Source organism: Lissotriton helveticus, chromosome 2_1 (assembly GCF_964261635.1).
Source record: "Lissotriton helveticus chromosome 2_1, aLisHel1.1, whole genome shotgun sequence".
In the NCBI taxonomy this organism is placed as follows: Eukaryota; Metazoa; Chordata; class Amphibia; order Caudata; family Salamandridae; genus Lissotriton; species Lissotriton helveticus.
The window spans coordinates 1,258,132,286-1,258,155,122 of NC_136059.1; the positions used below are offsets into that span (position 1 = coordinate 1,258,132,286).

Below are 22,837 nucleotides of genomic sequence, written 5' to 3' on the forward strand. Positions count from 1 at the left end.
GAAATGTACAACAGTGTGTTTAACACTGTTTCGGATTCCCAATGGGGTCGCAAATTGCGAGGTTCATTAATATTAAATGAGCCTCTCGCAATTTGCGAGCCTATTGGGAATGCCAGCCCTCCTAGGTATGGTGCCTGCTGGGCTCTGCAGGCCACCATGTCTGGGACTGCTTTTAAATAAAGCAGTTTAAAAAAAAAAGCCCTGGGGACCCCTTCCCATTTGCAAATGCATTACCATCTACTTGAAGTAAGTGGTAATTGAGAGTGTTTTGCGACCGCAAAAGATTTGTACATGGTTTTAAGACTCGCTATTTGGAAGGGAATGCCCCTTCCAAATAGCAAGTTGCAAAACCTATTTAGCGAGGCAATGTACATGGCCCAATACGTTTTTGCATGTGCAAGCGGGTTCACGAACCCGTTCACGCATATAAAAGCAGATCGTACATCTGGCCCTTAGTATTTTATATTGAAGTAATAGCCCCTCTGTCACATGTATTTCATTTGTTTTATAGCATCTCTCATACCATTGTAGGATGTCAGAGCACTTTACATCACACACATATAGAGACATTGAATCCTACATGTAAAACAGTGTGTATATAAAATGTTTAAAGATTGCTTGGTCAGGAAAAGCACAAACTCAGGATTCAGAACATAACACAGTGGCTAGCACTGACTTTAACATTAAAAATGTATTTCCATCCAAATAAATCTTTTTTAGCAGCATCAGGATAATGAATAACTGGGGAAAAACAAAAGTTACTAACTGGTACCATGCAGTTTGCAAGCAGCTCTTTGATGACAGTTTATAGGTCCCTCTGCTACATTCCGATTGTCACTTATGAAGTGCACAGTAACAAAAGAATCTCTGTGACAAAAACAGTAACCACGAACCTATGCACATAAAATGCTGCTTTTTAAAATGAATGTTACACATTCTTTGCAGTAGGCACATTAACCCTCTGAGCTACATTAGTTAAGTCAAAGCTGCCACTAAACAAAACTCTCCTCACGCTCCAGCAGGTACATTAATCACTGGCTTTATCTTGACACTTTTATTGCTGCTGGAAAGCAGCTAATTATACAAGAAACTTTTCTGTGCTTTTAAAGCTGTTGCCTGCGGACCCCCTGGGAATGTGTCACGGACCCCTGGGGGTCCGCGGACCACAGTTTGGGAAACACTGGTCTAGAGTGCTTGACCATTTGGGGGGGCCTCTGGAGGTTGTTCCCCGAGGAGGGGGGAGGCCAGGTTCAGGTTCCGCCTGACCTGGAGGGAAGGGCATCTGTAGTCAGTGTCCTGTCCGGTTGTTGGCTTCCAGGGGTACCGCTCCCAGGTGGGAGGGTGCAGGACTCTGGAGGGGGGTGCAGAGGGACGGTGTCCTTACTTCTGACCCCGGTGGGAGGAGAGTGTGTCGCTGCTACGCCGCTGGCGTGTGCTCTGTCTAGCCTGAGACATACTGTGCCTGTGATAGTGGAACTGGAAGGAGGTGCAGAAGGACGGTGTACTTCTGACCCCGGTGCAACTTAAGGGTGTAAATCCTAGGTTGGGAGATTAGGAAACTTCTAGGTCAAGGGGAGTCTCTACTAAGGTGGATCAGCTGAAGAGACTGAGGAGGCGGCCCTTGCTGTGTGTTCTAGGGCCCACCTGCAGTTTGTTGTTTCCACTAAGGTAGAGGAAAGGGGGCTTTGCTGTGTGCTGTGTCCCCCCACCTGCTTGAAGAGGGACTGTGCTGTGTGCTTTGTACCTCAGAAGTGGAATCGTTTCCAGGTGGTAGACCAGTGACGGAGTGAGGTCCTGATCTGGTAGGAGAATTGTGTTCTGGTGAGTGCTTCCCTGTGAGGGTTATTCCTTCACCCTGACTGGAAGCCAGGGTCCCTACTTGGTCTAAGGTACTTACCTCTGCCAACTAGAGACCCCCAGTTCTAACATTGGTGGAGTAGAGGTAGGATCGGGCATTCTTGCCGTGACTTCTAGTCAGCCTGAGGGTGTGGTCCCTAGGTTGTAGGATCAGTGGTAGTGTAGCTACCCTGAGGGAGAGAGTGGAGATTGGCTATTGTGTGCCAGGGGCTTCTGCCCCCACTCTGTGGATTGGTTAGGACCTGTGATCTTTGGATGGCCTAGGGCCTGGTCCTGGCTGTGGATGACTAGTGTGTACCAGTGGGGTATCCTAGTTGTGTCAGAGAGCTTTTGTTGAGGGAAATCCCTGTGGGTTCAGAGTGGCGAAAAACTGTAAGGTGGCCCTGCCCTGCAGGCCCGTCTCCGTGGTTTTGTCGCCCAAAGCATTGAAGACCATCAGTGTAGTGATTGGTCTACCCTGCGTTTTGGCTGGAAGGGGGATGTGTTGGACCCGGTCCTTTGGGCAGGTTTACCCCGTGACTTTTTGCTTTTTCCTAGCCTGTTTTTGGAACCTGGATTGGTGATTGTAGGCCTCTGCGCACTTTTTCACTGTGGTACAGTGTAAAGTGCGTGTGCTTTCTGTGTATGGATGGTGAGTGACCTGCCCTCCCATAGGAATGAATGGGAAATATGTATGCCCATGGTAGATTCCTGATGCGTGGGGAGTGCAGGGGCGAGTTTGATATGTATGAACTCGTGAGAATGAATGCTGCAGAATGGTTTATGCGGCATGGCTGTATCTAGTCCAGAAGCGCCACTTTTAGAAGTTGGCATAATTGTGTAGTGAGTCTGCTAGCACGTGATTGGCTGATGGGCCTGGCCCAGGCATGCCTGGGCCTGTTGGTAGATGGACTGTCTGGTTTGAGTAAAACAGGGTCTGCAGGGTCTGCAAGGCCCCGGAGGAGGGGGTAGATGAAAGGCCCCTCTGCTGTCAGGGATGGGAGGAAAGAGCGTCTGGTGGTGCCGGGCTGTGCCTGCCGCCCACCCTGCTGGCTCTCCATCCTGGCGGCCTACTGTCCCCTCTGGCCCTGAAGCTGTCAGGGAGACGTAAACCAGAAACATTCCAGTACTCAGGGCCCCTTGCACGAAAGCTTCAAAGTACTTCAAAGGCATTTCTGTGTATAAGAAGGGACGGTGTCTCCTTCCAAAATGTTCTTGTCCTGGCTCTTGTGGCTGACTCGGATCTACCAGGGGTGGGCGCTGCCCAGCCCCTGGATACCTGGATTCCTGGACTCCTGGGGGACCCTTCTGCCTGCCTGGGCTGAAGGGGGGACTTGGCTTTACCCCTGGGGAAGTTCTGGGACCATGGCAGCATGGAGAAGCTGCCTTTTCCTGTGGAGAGCGCTGGAGTTGGTTTCTAGCGCCTAGAGGCGCTGTGCTTCGCCTTGAGCGCCTGGGAGCGCTCTGCCTGCTGTCTAGCGCTTTGGAGCGCTTCATTTCCCCCAAGCGCATGAGAGCGCTGTCGCCGGACTTTCTAGTGCTTAGGAGCGCTTTTGGTGCTCGCTTATAGCGCTGGAGGCGCTGAGGATTCCTGGCCGTAGTTACTTAATTAATTACGAGTGCCCACCTCGATCTGCCGCGGTGAAAACAAACCACGAAGGGGCCGCGACCGGATTGGCCGGTGGATAGTCGCGTCATCGGCGAGGCCGCGCTGCCATTGGTTGGCGGCCTCGCGTCATGAGAGGCTCGTCGCAGGAGCCGCGACGCGATTGGCTGGGCCGCCCCTGAGTCCGTGGTGGAAGAAAGGGGAAGGCGAGAAAGGTGGCGGCCGGTTAACAGGGCTCCCGTGTGCCGAGGGAGCCCTGCAGCGAGAGGGAGAGCGGCCGCGAGCGGCTGAGCGGCCCGGCGGGGCTCCGTGGTGGAAGAGGAGCCCCGCGCTGGCCAGACGAAGAGAGCCGCCGCCCGGAGGAGCCGCCCCTGAGGCCCGGTGAGTTGAAGGGCTGGGGGGCTCCGCGTGGACCGGGTGAGACGGGGGCTCTGTGATGCTGCTGCTCCGTGAGGGAGCAGATGGGTTCTCGCGGTGCCGGTTGAGGCACCAAGGAAGGGCGGCCCCGAATGGCAGTGGGTCGCCCCACCGTGAGCAAAGAGCCCGCGAGGGGCTCTTGAGGGCCCGCATTGCTTCACGTTGGTGCCGGTTTAGAGGCACTGCTTCAGGGCGGCCCCAGATGGCAGCGGGCCGCCCCAACGGTGTGTAGAGCCCGTTTGGCTCCAGAGAGGGCCATATTCGAGAGGGGGGGGCTTCGGGGCATATTGTCGGTGCTCGTCCCCTCCTGCCCCCGAGTGTGAGGACTAGAGTCCGGTGAGGCTCCTGGGGGCATCATTGTTCTAAGAGTCTGTGTGGCTCCAACGTCTGGGGCATGTGTGATATGCCCAGAGCCCGTGTGGCTCCAGCAGTGGCGCAGTTGGCGCCTAAGGGCCAGTGAGGGCCCTGGTGCAAGTTTGTTGTTCTCCAGGTGCCCAGCACTTTGTGGGCACCTGCCACGTTTAGGCTTTTTGTACTTTGAGACTGGCACCCTGACTTTGGACTCAGGGCGTCGGAGCCCCAACAAGGCCGTTGGCCTAGGGACTGCCACAGGTAGTGGCTCATGTGATAGTATTTGCCTAATGTGAGTTTTGCGCATTGTGATGTGGTGCTAGGAAATGTAATGCATTTAGTATGATTACGCACCTTGATCTTACACCTCTGACTGTTTTTAGACATCATGTGATTCTTGCGCTATCGCTTTACTCTTGACCCCTCTGAATGTGTAGGTTTATGCATCATGTGTCTTACTTTTCCTGCGCTGCACCTCTGAATGTTTAGTCATCATGTGTCTTCTTGCGCTGCACCCCTGAATGTATTTTATTGCATCATGTGCTTTATTCTTAACACCTCTGAATGCTTTAGGCCTCATGTGTTTCTCTTTATTACTCCTCTGAATGTGTTCATGCATCATGGGTAAGGTGTTCTGGTTTATACCCCTAAATGTGTTTATTCTTAGGTGGTTGTCTTTTCTACTCCTCTGAATGTAGGTTTATTGCATCATGAGTAATGTATTCTTTCTTAGACCCCTAAATGCTGTGTGATACTTAGGTGGTTCTTCTTTCTTAGTACAGGTGGTCCTAGTAAGGTCCTGGTCCCCTGCGTGACAGTCTCCCAAGGAGTGTAGGGTTGCGTAGGTGGTACTTACCTGTTCCCAGTAGTTACTGGGTGTGATCTATAACTGTTGCTTTGTGTTACAGTGAAGTTTATATACTTTTATTCTAATTTCTGACAAGTATTTCTATATCTGCAAAGTGTTGATTCAGACAGTGGCCTATGTGGCCCTGTCCTGTGTACATAATCCCTTGTGAATATTGCCGTGCCAGTTGGCACAATGTACATGTGTGATGTCTATCTGATATGTTTTGACAATACAAAAGTTATTTTAATATAACCTTGTGTGGAGTCTCTTTTGTGGTGTGCCTAGTATGTTGTTGCTGTCGTGCGCTGGCGCAAATGCTTTACACATCGCCTCCGAGTTTAGCCTAGACTGCCCGCGCCATGCTACCTAGAGGGCGAGCAGGGGTTATCTTGGCGTGTGACTTCCTTGCCCTGACTGGAATGGTGGTTTCTGCCTGGCTTTGGCATAAGCCTTAGCCTACCAGAAATAGCCGGTTTCCAACAGTTGTGCACTACTCCTCCCCTGCTGGCTGTGCCTGTGACAACTGCCAAGTCCCACTCAGACTTGGCTGGCCCTAGAGGGATATGGGAAAAATAAAATGATAATAAAACCAATTTATTATCCTTTTTATTTTTCACGTTTCCCTCAGCTGGCTCTCAGCCTTTGCGGAGGAACCGCCGGTGAAGGTTTCCCTCCTTTGTAATCTAAACACAATCCCAAAATTGAGAGAACATTTTAAAAATCATACCTGTCCACATGATAAAAACGTCCCAGTAAGCTGGAAGGCAGGGATCCAATTCTTCCAAATATTTTCCTCTCCATTTTGTTTCTTATTAAGAAATGCTCCGGAGAAGTGGACTTTGAAGGTATTGCGTGGGTTCCTCAGTGTTTCAATGCCAGCTCGTTGCCAAATTATAAAGTCCAAGAAGACACCATATAAATATTAAAGATGCTTTATTGTAGATGGCAACACCGATACAGAGAAGCACCGAAATGCTCACCTTCACTCGCTCTGTCCTCTCAACGGCTCTCCTGGGAATTCCTCTCTAAAGTAGAATGCAAACAACCAGTGCAGGTGTCAGAGAACACAGCTAGTGATAACATAGTTACAATAGGCATAAATCTGACATTACATTGTACAGCTGTTGGAAGTGTTTAGCACGGAAAGTAATCAGGCGTCTCAAGGGGCATGGTCTTGTCATACATACGGTTACAAAAATGTATTGCAAAATCCTGCCCTCCATACAACAAATGACACCTCCAATAGCAACTGCGAAGGACCTTGTGGAACATACAAGTATAAACGCTAATGAGGACATTGAAAACATCATTCTGATTATTTGGAAAGGTATGTGAAACATGGCAAGACATCAAAGACACCAATTTGCAATACTTTGTAAAACAATAGCAACCCTTCACCAGCAGGACACAATGCTTGTAATGAGCATAAATGTATTATGTCGTTTTGGGGTATGGCGTGCAATTGTGCTTTAGCCATTCACTGCAAATATACCGTTTTTATACATACTCTATGGGGATTTAGTTGGCCTCCTTCAGCTATGAACACATTGTCAATTAAGTCTTGGATATGTCCACTTGATTTTAGTCTCACCTTCTCCCCATACCCTGTTTGGGTGAATACTTCAATCTCCACAAAACATCCTTTCTTCTAAAAAAAAAAATATACGGTTGTGCACTGAACCAGGCATTTTTTCTTTGCTTTGTCCAGGTTGCCTCAACATCAAACCAACACACTGGCTTTGCCAATGCTTGTTTGCTGCAGTGTCTGTCACTTTACTTTAAAGTTCTTTGTGCCTCGTGACGTATTATTGACGTAATGGATCACCACAGGTCGTGGACTCTTCTGATAACTGTTTATTGTTTTGCAGTTTTTATGTACGCTAACTCGATCCGAAGATATAGGAGCGTTTTAGGAGTACCAGTTACATTACACAAAGACATTCATTTTTGAGGGTATACAACCTTTATAACGCAACTTTTACAACGCACTACCATTACAACGAAACTTTTACAACGCAAAAACTATTACAACGCATGTATTTACAACGCATGTTTTTTCAACGTAGGTACCTTTACAACGCATACCATTACAACGTAAGTATTGGTAAGTATATAATTATAATTAAAATGTTATGTTTGGGTTTTTTTAAGGGGTATTTTTAGGGTTCAGGGTCAGTTTTGGGTTTTTGGGTAGAGGGGTATTTTTAGGGTTCAGGGTCAGTTTTGGGTTTTTGGGTAAAGGGGTAATTTTAGGGTTCAGGGTCAGTTTTGGGTTTTTGGGTAAAGGGGTATTTTTAGGGTTCAGGGTCAGTTTTAGGTTTTTGGGTAAAGGGGTATTTTTAGGGTTCAGGGTCAGTTTTGGGTTTTTGGGTAAAGGGGTATTTTTAGGGTTCAGGATCAGTTTTGGGTTTTTGGGTAAAGGGGTATTTTTAGGATTCAGGGTCAGTTTTAGGTTTTTGGGTAAAGGGGTATTTTTAGGATTCAGGGTCAGTTTTGGGTTTTTGGGTAAAGGGGTATTTTTAGGGTTCAGGGTCAGTTTTGGGTTTTTGGGTAAAGGGATATTTTTAGGGTTCAGGGTCAGTTTTGGGTTTTTGGGTAAAGGGGTATTTTTAGGGTTCAGGGTCAGTTTGGGGTTTTTGGGTAAAGGGGTATTTTTAGGGTTCAGGGTCAGTTTTGGGTTTTTGGGTAAAGGGATATTTTTAGGGCTCAGGGTCAATTTTAGGTTTTTGGGTAAAGGGGTATTTTTAGGGTTCAGGGTCAGTTTTGTTTTTTTGGGTAAAGGGGTATTTTTAGGGTTCAGGGTCAGTTTTAGGTTTTTGGGTAAAGGGGTATTTTTAGGATTCAGGGTCAGTTTTGGGTTTTTGGGTAAAGGGGTATTTTTAGGGTTCAGGGTCAGTTTTGGGTTTTTGGGGTACAGGGGTACAGGGTAAAAATAAAGTAAAATTAAATTTAAATTAAATTAATTAAATTAAATTAAATTAAATGACATTACATTACATTAAATTATATTAATTTCAATTAATTTACAATTAAAAAATTAATATATACTTACCAATCCTTACGTTGTAATGGTATGCGTTGTAAAGGTACATGCGTTGTAAAAACATGCGTTGTAAATACATGCATTGTAATAGTATTTGCGTTGTAAAAATTTCGTTGTAAAGGTATGCGTTGTAAAAATATGCGTTATAACGTCATATATCCATTTTTGAGAGATCAAGTAGATTTACCTGATAGTGAACCGACTACTAGCATGGTTCCCCAGTTACAAAGTCGGCAGCTCTGGCCATTATGCCGCATCCACTCCCTGTTTCGCGTGAAAAGACGACACACAATTATAGAAAACAATTTACTCCTAAAAACACATACTCATTAGCACTACAGTGGGAAAACAGCACCTCGTGATTTACATATCACCAAACCTGCCAACTTGTAGAACAATCTCAGTGTGAGGAGAGTGCCGGGCTATGAAGGGGGCAGGACCATGCAGAGAAGTACCTAGAGGAATTTTTGAACCCCCTCTACCCCCAACCCCATTCTAAATAAAATTTAAAAACATTGCTGAGGATGGTCGGTCCCAATGTCGTGCGGGGTATTCACACCCCTTAAAGGACATCTGTAGTTCAAAGCCCCGGAAAACCAACTGTAAAACAACTATTTGCAGTAGTTTTCAGCTCATTTTCCCAGCCACAGTGTGATATCGGCCCCCTCACCAGGAGACCCTGGGATGGGAGCTGATATCGTGTGTCACACTGTGGCACCGTGTCAGTTGGCGGGTCTGTACCTAGGCCTATCTGTACCAAGCTTCTAATGTCCATGATCAGTGAATGCTGGCAATACCTGTCGTCCAAGTCGGAGCCCTGCTGCTGACAGAGAGCCTGCTGAGCAGGCCGCACTATTGTTCCAGCGGCTGCCGCTGTCGCCAGGGTTACAGAAACACACACATGCCAAGCTCACACACAAGACACGCGCGGGCTGCCGTTCCTGGCAAGGGGGGAGTGCGGAGGCCAGTGCAGGTGCGCACACGTTAGAGTGAGTACCCCTCAGCTGCAGTGCCCAACGCTTCCTCCCGCTGTTTCGCTGCCCACGGCTCGGTCAACTTTCTGCCAACCGGCGCCTACCCGGCCCCCCCTTGAGTTTCATACGAGGACCATCGTCTGCACCGCGGCAGCCAGGCAGTGATATCTGCCAGGGAGCAGCAGGTATCGGACAGACAGAGTGGGCCGGATTGCTATTGGTCCCCTGAAGTCTGGCCGCTCGCGCCGCCACGCTCCCCGCTCGCGCCTCTCACCTGCTGCGCCTCCTGGCTCGTGCTCTGAGCGGCGCCTCTGCCCTCTCACTCCGCAGGGATGTATGACCGCGCCCCGCGCGAGCTCACCCTGCACGTGGGCGGCACGGATCCTAACGTGGGGCCTGGAACCTACGACCTGCCATCTGAGACCAGCAAACATCGCCCAGGTAAGGAGTGCCGCTAGGGACAATTCTACAGCTGTTTCAATCTTGAAAAAGAGACAACTCAGGGCAGCCAGAGTGACCATAATCCGTGAGCGGTTGAAGATGACGGCATTTGGGGTTGACAGCATTCTGAAATGACGTTTGACATTCACTCAGGCAAATTAGTGCATTTTGTAACACAGATCTGACATGCCACTGGGTCATGATGGCAGGCAGGGTCTTTTAAGTAGTTGCACGAGTTCAGTTATAGTGACATCTGTTATTGAAAGCAAATCCTTTTCTTGTTATTATTAATTATAGTAACAATAATAGTGTTAATAATAATAAGTAATCATAAATAATAATAATAATAATAAAAATACGTTGTGTAGATATCTCACAAAAATAGAGGGAGTTGACAGTCCACATAGAAAAGTGTAAGGACAGGCTGGTAGTTGCTTGACGTAGTAGGTTGGATGTAAAATGTGAAGACATGACTGCAAAATGTCAATGACATAATGTGGCTGTGTTTAGATTAGAGGCACTCGTATGATGGGAACGCACATTGTTTTGAAACCATGGATCTAATTATTTGTACCTAAAAATGACATATGGTTTTCACGACTTGTATAGACTCCCTAAGAACGCTGTTGAGACCTGATGTATAACTGCTGTAAGCACAAGTGACATAATCTGTATGAATAGATTGTCGGTATAATGCCTTACATTATATGTATATCTGTTGAGCAAAATCAATAAAAATATGTTATAAAAAAAAGACTATACATAACATTTAATAAAATAAAAGCTAACGCCGAAGTGATAGTTATAGAAGCTGAGTGTTAAAGTTCTGAGAATCACACATCATAGCCCCTAATTTATAGAAGACAGTGAGAGCAGGCCTCACGCAATATTTTAACTCATTTTCCCAGGCGCGAGCAGTGCTCGACGTGCATTGAAACAAGCATTGGTAAATGCATTAAGTTTCGCCTGTGGTATTAATAATAAGTTAAGAGGTGTAGGAGCAGTGCAAGAGTGCAGGGAGAATGGTGTGAGCGCTCCCTGTGCAGGGTGAGTGGTCCATGAATGAAGATTGATAAGTGTGTGAGTGCAGGGTGAACGTGTCTCGATGCATGATGATTGATGGCGTAGGGTTCAGTAGTGCAGAGTACAGTAGCATAGAGTAGAGTTGCATAGAGTTCAGTGACGGAGAGTGTAGTGTTGCAGAGTAGAGTGTTGTAGAGTGCAGTAGTGTAGGGTGGCGTAGAGTGCATTGGACTAGAGTTTCATGGTGTAGACCAGAAGGGTGCAGAATAGAGTGAAGTGGTATAGGGTACATTAGCATGGAGTGCAGTGGCATGGCGTGGAGTGCAGTGGCATGGAGAGCAGTGGTATAGGTTGGCATAGAGTGTAGTTGTATAGAGTGCCATGGTATAGAGTGAAGTGGTGTAGAGTAGATTGTTTCAGAATAGAGTGAAGTGGCATTGAGTGGAGTGGTGCAGGATAGAATACATTGGCGGAGAGTAATGGCATAAAGTGGAGTAGAGTGCAGTGCTGCAGAGTACAGTAGAGTGGATTACAGAGAATTGGTTTAACCCCTCCCCTGCTGATGACGGAACCGCTCCGTCATCAGCCGCGGTCGCGCTGTGCTGATGACGGAGCGGTTCCGTCACGGCCCGCTCGGCACGCCTGCACGGCGCGGATTCCTGGGCCTGCGCTGAGCGTTCTATTGAGCGGGGCGGGCCATGACGGAACCGCTCCGTCATAAGCACAGCGCAACCGACGCTGGTGACCGAGCGGTTCCGTCACCAGCATGCGCCCGCCGCTCTTCCGCCCCGCCCCCTTAGCACTGCGGCGGAATAGCCGCCGCAGTGAAGGGGTTAAATGTATGGGCATAGAGGGGCAGTGGTACAGAGTAGAGTGCAAAGGTGAAGAAAGTATTGGCATTGAGTGCAGTGGTGTAGAGTGCAGTGTTGCAGAGTGGCGTAGAGTGGATCCGAGCAGAGTGGAGTACCATAGACTGGAGGGTGGAGAGAAGGATGCACTGTCATAAAGTAGAGTGGTGCAGAGTAAAGTCAGAGAGGAATTGTACCTGCAACGACTTAGTCACTTCCTTTTTCCATGAACATTTTGCTGCTATTATCGACCCAGCTTGTGACAAAAAGACATGAAGACTATACCAGGTCATTCTTTTCAAACTTTCGAAGTTTTTCTTGTGTGCTACACATATCCTCTGTGAGAATGCACCATTTTAGTCAGGATTTGAAAGTGGCATGACATATTGCATTTTGAAAAAACTGAACAAACAAAGAATTAACACAAGGCACTCTAAAACATTGACTTGAGGCGACATAGCTCTGAGTCTACCAGAACCTGTTTGTTATAGCCTTGCAAACCTATCTTTCCAACAACTCACACCAATTTGTAAGCACAAAACTAAGTTACTTAGTGAAGTATAATTGGTTTTAGTAAAATACACTATGGGTGGAGGATGGGTCGTTCAGGGCTTACTTGTGTGAACTGCCTGTAGTTAGCTTATTAGTAACTTTGAAATACATTTAGAATGTAACTTGAGGTATCACTGACTTAAATATGGTGAATGGTTACGCAAAACTACCCAAAAAACATGACACAAAAGCAGTGGCGTAACAAAACTTGAGGGCACCCCCCTGCAAAGTACGCGGAGGGCCCCACCCCATTCTCTACACCAGTCAAGAGCTCTCAGGCCAGTGACCTGCAATACTGCAGGGGCTTCGGGGTTTATGTTATGCCACTGTTACCAATACAGCTGGCAGTCATAGGTGGTGGTCTATCCACTATAAGGGTTCCTGACATCAGTTTACCGTGGAGGTTTGCCCTATTTCAGGTGGGTTTCCTGATGTAGACTCATGTCATGATTTACACAATCAGGCCAACTCATCGTTCAGTTTTGCCAAAAGTGCATCCACTGCTCCTGCTCTTTCACACCTCATTCCTCCCTCTTGCTTTCTATCTCTTCCTTTCCATTATTGCTGAGCATCCTATATTTTCTTCATTCTCATCCCAGTGTTTTCCTTTCTATTCTCTGTCACTTTTATCTACAACTTTTTATCTTCCATCCCGTCGAAATCCTTCCACTATGCTTTTCCTATCTCCTGTGCAGTATTTCTCTCCCTTTCTCTGTTCTTTTTATGCTATCTGCTTTGCATTTCCTTCATCTATTTTCTCACCCTCTCCATTCCCTACCTCTTTTCTCTTTTCCTCTTTTATACCCCACCCTCTCTTCCTTATCAGCTTTCCAGCTGACCTTGTCCTTATAGCACCTCGTGATTTCTTTCCTGCTAACTTTCTCACTGTATCTATCCCATGATTAGCGCTTCCAGTGTATTCTTATCTATCACTATGCTCTTCATCAATCCCGTATAGACCAGGAGCCTGGTTATCTCATCATGAGCTCTGATTGCCCTTCCTCTTCCTCATACTCTCCCTGAACCCCTAGACTCAAAGGTTGTCTTTAATTACTCCAAAGTCTTCACTGGTGTCTCCAGAGAACCCAGATGGTGCCAGTTCCCCAGGTCTATTTGTCCTTGCTCCCATAGTGCCTACCACTACAGCTGCTCAATGTATTGGGTGACGACACCGAAAAAACAGACACTGCACCTTGCCACACACATTTAATTGTCCAACTACATTTTGTAGCAAATCAGTGTTGTGTGATTAAAAGGTTTGAATCTCTCTCTCTCTCTCTCTCCATCTACATACATACACTCACACACATACAAAAAGTTTGCTGATGGAGGAGAGGATTTTGCTGAAGTGGGGGATACACCCATACCTCTGACCCACCACAAGCACTTTTTGTTTGGGACCATGTATAATAGCCTTGTTCAAACCCCTTCACTTCCCTTATTACACATACAGCATTCTTGTTGTTTTTTGTACAGTGACATAGCAATGTTGTTGTGGACACTTATGCAAACAAAAAAAAGCCCCCAGCAAGTCAATACCTCATATACAAAGACATCCACATTGACACAACTCCCAAAACCCCCTAGGCATATTCCAACATAGGAAAAGGTGAAAAATAGTATAATGCACAAGCTGCTACATTTAGGTCAGCACATTTGCTTAAAGAGGTTGTGCACTTTTCTTGTGGTCAGAGTATGTTTATCAACATTTTCCATCAGCTGTGACATTAGTAAACCTGGTCTTGGAATCTCTGCCTGCTGCCTTTTAATTTTGCTAATTCATTGGTGTCCACACTCTTATAATAAATTGTAAAGACCAGGCAGGGCTAAGGTTTTTAACACAGGCAACTATGTGTTACCATTCTTGGACATATGTATTTAAACAGTCCATTGTTGTATTTCCTGGATGCTAACAACTCACTCTTGCTTCTTTTTCAACTTCCACGCCACTACCTCACAAAGCCATTTACTGATAAGCACCACTAACGATCAAGGACGAAATCACCCCCAAAAATAAGATGTGTTCCAACCCCACACTGTCTTCCCAATAATTCACTGCTGGAACTGGGGGTCTCCCGTTGGCAGAGGTAGGTACCTTTGACCAAATAGGGACCCTTGCTTCTAGTCAGGGTAAGGGGGAAACACACTGTAGATAACCCCTGCTCAACCCCTTGGTAGCTTGGCACGAGCAGACAGGCTTATCCCAAGGCAAAGTTTAAAGTATTTGCACCAACACCCACAGTAACACAGTGAAACACCTCAAATGAACACCACTCAGGATGTTTATAAAAATAAAGCTATCTTTATATAGATTAGGCAAGACCAAAACGATAAGACTGCACATACACACTTAATGCCCTTCTTTGGAATCTCTTTGATACAGTTCTTGGTAAAAGTTTGTGTTAGAAATAAATGTGGTAGTTTCTGTACTCTAAGTGACAGCATAATCAAATATCACCACTCAGTTCTCTTGAGCACATAAACATTGTCTCTAATGTTAAGTTGCAAGGTTTCAACAATACCACTTCAAGCCGGCCTCAGTACCATACTCTAATAACTGTGCGAGTACAAGCCTGCCAACACAGCTCCCAAGCAAGCAAGACACTGCCCACCTGCAGCGCTCCCACCAGTCTCGGGCGCAGGCTCTGATAGCTGATCAGAGCCGTTACCTGTGGGTACGACGTTGATGTTGCAGTCTGCGCTGGGCAACTCTCTGGGAAGTTCAATCCTTGCTGACACTCATGGACTCGAGCGCAGCTCCGCTCTCCACGCCGGACGTCCTGCTGGGCGATTCCTACTCGCCAGTGAAGCTTAACTTGGGGAAGCCCCGGTTGCTAGGCAATGCCTCGCGGCTGGGGGTTACAGCAAGTTTGCTCCTCTCCCTCCTCGATCCTGGCTGGCGGCGGTGATTTCGGCCACTTTGATGGTCTCGGGCAGTGCGCTGACAGGCACTCTCGGGTGCAGAGGCGATCCTTAGGACAAGTCACGCTTAAATCAAGGCAGACCTCACAAAGGGCATCAGCTGTGTACCGACCAGCACACCAAGTTAGCCAAACATGGGCAGATGATGCTGAGGTCACAAGGCCACAGTCTATGTGCGGAGACACGCACACAGCAGCTTGGAAGATGTTACCTGGAAACTTTTATATCCCTGAGTTTCCACAACAGGAGGTCAGCTCTCCCCGAGCTCTTGGAGACTTTTGGACACAGCACACAGCAAGGTCCTTTTTTCAAGCTAGTGGGGGGGACACACAGCAAAGTCCCCTTTTCTCTTCCTCCGTGGAAACAACAAACTGCAGGTCAGCCCCAGAACACACAGCAGGGGCAGTCTGCCTTCTCAGTCTCTTCAGCTGATCTTCTTTGGCAGAGATTCCTGTTGATTGTAGAAGTAATCTTGGAAACTTTTATATCCCTGTGTTTCCGCAACAGGAGGCCAGCTCTTCTCAGGACCTTGGAGACTTTCTTTTCAGGACACAGCACATAGCAAAGTCCTTTCTTCAAGCAGGGGACACAACACACAGCAAAGTCCTTCTCCTTCCTTTAGTAGAAATAGCAACTGCATGCCAATCCCAGACACACAGCAAGGGCAGTACTTCTCCTTCAGATCTTCAGCTTTTCTCCTCAGCAAAGGTTCCTCCTTGATCCCAAAGTAGTCTAACTCTCAGGGGTTTCAGCTCTCATATTTATACCTCAAAAGTCTCTATGTGTGAGGGGTCATGGACCCAGCCCAAACCAGTTCTGGGTGCACTCTGCCATTGCACAACTTCTTCCTTTGTCAGTGTGGGCCAGGGTCATCAGACGCATCACAGGAAGAGGGGCCTGCATTGTGGGAGCAGGCACAGCCCTATTCAGGTCCAGGTGCTACTCCTCCCACCACACCAAATGCAGATCGGTCTATTCAGCCTAGTACTGACTCACCCAGAATCCTGGAGCCACCCCAGCCCTTGTCACTCTCAAACTAGACAGTCAATCCACAAACAGGCAGAGACGCACAGAAAGGTTGAACAAGAAAATAACCACTTTCTAAAAGTGCTATTTTCAAACACTGAATTTAAAAACCATCCATCCTAAAAGATGTGTTATTACATTCTTAGTTCAGGGATACCACATTCCAAATTTCCATCTTGCTCATATGGGAAGATAGCGATACAAAAGGGGATGATGGACGGAGCGTTTGAGCAAATCAAACACTCACCCCCAGTCAACTGATCTGGGTTTAATCCATCACCATTCTTTAGCCCACTCAGCCACCCCATTTCAGACATGGCTATATGCAAATCAGTCTGACCCTTTGCCTCATGGGAAAAGTCCAGCACGAACTGCCAAGCCATGTCTTCCATGGACCGGAAACAAGCATCCTGGGACCGGTTTCGGATTCATAATCCTCATCAGCCAGGCTATCTTGAATCCAGTGGCCAAGTGAGCAAGGGACTCACGTCTGAGCATACCCTGCCACACTTAGGGCGAACAAAGCGATACAAAAGGGGATGATGGACGGAGCGTTTGAGCAAATCAAACACTCACCCCCAGTCAACTGATCTGGGTTTAATCCATCACCATTCTTTAGCCCACTCAGCCACCCCATTTCAGACATGGCTATATGCAAATCAGTCTGACCCTTTGCCTCATGGGAAAAGTCCAGCCCGAACTGCCAAGCCATGTCTTCCATGGACCGGAAACAAGCATCCTGGGACCGGTTTCGGATTCATAATCCTCATCAGCCAGGCTATCTTGAATCCAGTGGCCAAGTGAGCAAGGGACTCACGTCTGAGCATACCCTGCCACACTTAGGGCGAACAAAGCAATACAAAAGGGGATGATGGACGGAGCGTTTGAGCAAATCAAACACTCACCCCCAGTCAACTGATCTGGGTTTAATCCATCACCATTCTTTAGCCCACTCAGCCACCCCATTTCAGACATGGCTATATGCAAATCAGTCTGACCCTTTGCCTCATGGGAAAAGTCCAGCCCAAACTGCCAAGCCATGTCTTCCATGGACCGGAAACAAGCATCCTGGGACCGGTTTCGGATTCATAATCCTCATCAGCCAGGCTATCTTGAAACCAGTGGCCAAGTGAGCAAGGGACTCACGTCTGAGCATACCCTGCCACACTTAGGGCGAACAAAGCGATACAAAAGGGGATGATGGACGGAGCGTTTGAGCAAATCAAACACTCACCCCCAGTCAACTGATCTGGGTTTAATCCATCACCATTCTTTAGCCCACTCAGCCACCCCATTTCAGACATGGCTATATGCAAATCAGTCTGACCCTTTGCCTCATGGGAAAAGTCCAGCCCGAACTGCCAAGCCATGTCTTCCATGGACCGGAAACAAGCATCCTGGGACCGGTTTCGGATTCATAATCCTCATCAGCCAGGCTATCTTGAATCCAGTGGCCAAGTGAGCAAGGGACTCACGTCTGAGCATACCCTGCCACACTTAGGGCGAACAAAGCGATACAAAAGGGGATGATGGACGGAGCGTTTGAGCAAATCAAACACTCACCCCCAGTCAACTGATCTGGGTTTAATCCATCACCATTCTTTAGCCCACTCAGCCACCCCATTTCAGACATGGCTATATGCAATGGTGATGGATTAAACCCAGATCAGTTGACTGGGGGTGAATGTTTGATTTGCTCAAACGCTCCGTCCATCATCCCCTTTTGTATTGCTTTGTTCGCCCTAAGTGTGGCAGAGTATGCTCAGACGTGAGTCCCTTGCTCACTTGGCCACTGGATTCAAGATAGTCTGGCCGATGAGGATTATGAATCCGAAACCGGTCCCAGGATGCTTGTTTCCGGTCCATGGAAGACATGGCTTGGCAGTTCGGGCTGGACTTTTCCCATGAGGCAAAGGGTCAGACTGATTTGCATATAGCCATGTCTGAAATGGGGTGGCTGAGTGGGCTAAAGAATGGTGATGGATTAAACCCAGATCAGTTGACTGGGGGTGAGTGTTTGATTTGCTCAAACGCTCCGTCCATCATCCCCTTTTGTATTGCTTTGTTCGCCCTAAGTGTGGCAGGGTATGCTCAGACATGAGTCCCTTGCTCACTTGGCCACTGGATTCAAGATAGCCTGGCCGATGAGGATTATGAATCCGAAACCGGTCCCAGGATGCTTGTTTCCGGTCCATGGAAGACATGGCTTGGCAGTTCGGGCTGGACTTTTCCCATGAGGCAAAGGGTCAGACTGATTTGCATATAGCCATGTCTGAAATGGGGTGGCTGAGTGGGCTAAAGAATGGTGATGGATTAAACCCAGATCAGTTGACTGGGGGTGAGTGTTTGATTTGCTCAAACGCTCCGTCCATCATCCCCTTTTGTATTGCATATGGGAAGATATGCAGGTAAACATGTTACACAACATTCCCCATTCTATCCTATGGGGAAGATAGCCTTTCAATAGTGAAAAACGAAATTTGCAGTATTTCACCATCAGGACATGTTACCCACACTAGTACATGTCCTACCTTTCACATACACTGCACCCTGTCAAGGGGGGTAGCTTGGACCTACCACAGGGGTATCCAATGAGTAAGAAAATGGAAGGGTATGGCCGGGCAAGTGGGTGCATTGTCCAGGTCGACATGGCAGTAAACAAACTGCGCGCAGGCACTGCAGTGGCAGGCCTGAGACATCTTTTTAGGGCTACTCATGTGGGTGGCACAACCAGTGCTGCAGGCCAACTAGTAGCATTTGAATTACCAGCCCTGGCACACTCAGTGCACTTTTCTAGGGACCTACTGGTAAAACAAATATGCCAATCATGGATAACCAATCATAATAACAATTTACACAGAGAGCATATGCACTTTAGCACTGATCAGCAGTGGTAAAGTGCCCAGAGTCCTGTAGCCAACAACCATAGGTCAGGAAAAACAAAGGAGGAAGAAGCAACAAGTTTGGGGATAACCCTGCAAAAAGGGCCAATTTCAAACATTCACTTTAAAATACTCCACAGAGGACGGATCCATTTAATGTTTGACAATAGCCCCATAAACAGACTTCCTGTAGAGCATCACAACCCATCCAACCTGCTACTGTTTAGAGAACAAGTCAAGGATCTCCTGCCAACACCTGTAGAAAAATAAGCCTTTTTAGGGGCTCACTGATGCAGGGGTTCAACCTTATCAGACCATTGGTCCTTAAACCAATAAGATAGAGATTGGCACAGAGGCTGAAATATAAAAACAAGTTTATTAATCACTCATGAGTGGGACTATATCCATACAGCACCCTTGGGCACTGTATGAGATAGTTCAAGGAATACAGGGACCATGGGGTTTATATACCTACTTTGTTGCTGAATAAGCATGGAGACTCAAAGAGGAGGTACAAGCATGTACAAGCATAACTATCGACTAACATGGGCAGACAAAAACCTCTTACTCAGCAATGTGGGAGGGGACATAGGACAGCTTAGTCAGTTGAAACAGCCTGACAGTTACATTCTAAAACAGGTGCATTCTAGCATCTACATGCCTTTCTGAGCATGTGCAGTGCTCTGGCTCAGTACTGAAGGAGTTAACAATAGTTGACGACTCAAGCAAAATAGGAAGGCAGGCAACAGTGAGGATGGCAGAATCACATGGCTAACACATGGCTAATGCAAATGAATGCCGTAAACAAAATGGCTTCAGCTTATGCTAACAGTAATTCCTGCAATTTCCACAGACGGTCCTTTTAGCATTAGCTGAAGACATCGCTATGCAATAGAGGATACATGAAAATTATCTTCCATATTAATTAGCATTAACTGGCTAATCTCTGGATCAGTTACTAGTTGGGCACTTACTTTAGGCACATTATGTTTAACTGATGCCCAAGGAATGCAAGTAGAAATACATAGGGAACAAAGCATTGGGCCACATTGGATACACAGGCAGCAGGAACACAGAATCGCAATAATTATATAAGGCAGATAATAACTTCCCGCACCAGATAATAGTGTCAAGATCCATCCCGTCCAAGTCCATGTCCCTGAATCTGGGTGGATTTCAGTGGTTATTTTAGGTAATTTAGAAATTGCCTCAAAAACTGAAGGGGCGTGGTCGGTGATATACACGCAGCAACTGCTCCCAGTGATGCGGCATGCTCCACCACGGTCCGCTAGAACCACATCGAGGACCATCCTGTTTTGGAGCGCCACAATTCTCGCAATTTGTAGTTCTTCCATGAGGTTTCCAAGTGCCATAGCTGTCTGATTGGTTATAGCCTCTACAACACGTGTCAAGCGCCTGATTTTTCTGCTGTTTAAGGTCGCACCAACAAAGAAGAATAGTCCTAAATTAAAGTCACCATACAGCTGCAGTACTGTATCAGTTTGATCCACCTCATCATGATTTATTGTTCTCTTATAAAGGTTCTTAGAAATGTAATTATACAGTTTATAGTCTTTGTGGTAGGATGTAGGAGCCAAAAATACAGGTGGTAATAAAAAGGACACGTAGAAGCTACCTGACCACCCAATAGGTAGGTGGTAATACCCTTTACTTCCACAAGTAAAATACATGTTGTGTGATGACAAAAAATGACTATTGTTTATTCCAGTAATGTTTAGTGTTTTAGTGCAATCACTTTTCCCCACAGGAATGCTACCAATACTGCTCACACATAGGTCTGCTTGAGCTCTAGTAACAGCTATAACAGGAGATCCATTTCTTTTGGTTGTTCGAGTGTTCGAGAAAACATAACATGTGGTGGAGTTTCCTCAGCGATACTCCTCCATTTCCCATACAGTTCCTTTAGCCTGTGGATCTCCTTCCTCATCAGGGTAACACACTTTGTTTAGTTGGGCATTCAGTCCACCTACATCAGCTTCAGTAATGTTAGCAACTTTAGAAGCCCATAGTAGCGCAAACCAGGCCCTACAAGAACCATTGTGTGAAAACGGCAGAGGAATGAAAGGTTTTCCTTTCTTATTTTGATGAGCTGGCATCATTCCACATACCCAACAGTCAGCAATGTTTGTAGCATTGTGGGTGTGATGCACCATTTGAATAAACGTATTGTTGAGATAGGACTGTCGGTGCTTCTGTTCATGATAAGGGAGAGTATAATAAAGGTGCTCAATGGGGACAGGAGTAGTGACAGTAGATTTCGAGTCCAACAATAAAGATAGTCTTTCGATCACAGATTCTCGGAGCAGTTGATCTCTTCTCCGCAGGCATATTCATCTCGATGTTGGAAAACAAAACTGATGGAGTCCTAAGGTCCTGGGCAGCAGTTGGTTTCTTCACTGAGGGTTGAGACGGGTATCACTAAAAGCCCCCCCCTTTTGTAGCTCAGCCTTTCACTAACCCAGGACTTTGACTCAACCAGTCTTTTTCAACAATTAAGTTTCTCCTTCCCAGGGTCGCAGCTGATATCGAGATACACCCAGAATCGTATGGTCCGGGAAGACTTTCTCAGGCTCTGCAGGTGACGCAGCTTGGCCTCTCTCTGTGTCTAGGATGTTGCGGTGATTCTTCAGAGCAGCAGGTTTCACCAATGCGAACTGCACCCTTTTGCAATGAGTGGAGTGGACCCAATTCTTCCGATTGGTTACTCGGACTGCAGTTCTAGTAGACCGTAGAACTTGCTCAGGTCCTCGCCATCTGGGTTCCAGGCTGCTCGACCTCTGGAACACCTTCACCATCACGTGTTGACCGGGCCGCAGATCATGACCATCACCTTGCAACCGGTCAGGAAGAGCTTCTTGAACCTGCTGATGATTAGAAAGCAAGCTGTCAGTCAACTGAGACAAGTAGTCACTCATCAACACATAAGGTTCATCATGTATAGGGCGTGGCTGAGGGATCCCCCAAATGTTCATTGGCCTTCCAAATACCACCTCATACAGCGTGAGTCCAGATCATGTATGTGGTATCGATCTAATAGAGAGCAAAGCTAGAGGCAATGCATCAGGAAATTTCAGGGATGTGAAAGCTAAGATTTTAGCGAGTTTCAATTTCAATGTGGAGTTGTAACGCTCCACCAAACCTGCTGACTGCGAGTGAAAAGCTGCATGAAACTTATGCTTAATCCCCAATCCTTTCAAGACATACTCAACAACTTGTCCAATGAAATGAGGTCCGTTGTCACGTTACAAAACTCGGCAAACACCGAATCTGGGGAAGAACTCCTTTAGGAGCACCTTTGCTGTAGTAAGAGCTGTGTTATCCTTCGTAACGTATGCCTCAATCCACTTACTAAAGGCACAGACCACCACTAAGGCATATTTTAAATTATTACAGCAGTCTAGCTGGATGTAATCCATTAGCAGGACCTCAAAAGGTGCAGTTGGTATTGCAAATCCTCCTGTTGGAGTTCGTGTTCCCTTTCCTGGATTATACTGGAGACAAATAAGACAAGACTGGACTATCTTTTTAGCTATGCCGGCAATATCTGGACACTCAAGGGTAATCGCGCGCTTCCTATAAATTCCATTAACATAACATAACATAACATCCCAAACCCGCATAAGTAGATTTGCTATTGAGGATGCTCCAACATGTGCCGGCCCATGTGCCATGTGAATCATAGGATGTAAGTAGGCTGTGGGCAATTTCCACTTGGTCATGTCTTTAGTCCTCCAACAGCCCTCATCATTCAATGTTCCCTCCTTAGACCATTGGTCTAATTCATCAGCAGAGGCAGATTGCTCCATGTCCAGTACCTCTTGCCTGGCATCATGCCAACGTTCAGCCTGAGACTCAACCACGTACATAGATGTAGTGCTTCGGTGCATTGCAGTCACACGGGCTGTGTAATCCACAAAGGCATTGCCCTGTCCTATTTTATCAGTCACTTTCTTGTGTGCGCTACACTTAACAATCACTATTTTATTAGGATATGTCAAAGCAGTAAGGAGATTATGTACTAATTTCCCATGCACTATTTGCGTCT

The 22,837-nt window shown here is 46.8% G+C and overlaps 1 long non-coding RNA gene across 1 annotated transcript in view; it reads right to left on the reverse strand.

The window, feature by feature from the left end:
• LOC144818617 (uncharacterized) overlaps window positions 1-22,837 on the reverse strand; it is a 106,003-nt gene that overhangs the window by 52,183 nt on the left and 30,983 nt on the right. The window contains exon 3 of the long non-coding RNA XR_013607144.1: window positions 5,788-6,085. This is a non-coding gene — a long non-coding RNA (uncharacterized LOC144818617). The remainder of the gene's footprint in view (window positions 1-5,787; window positions 6,086-22,837) is intronic.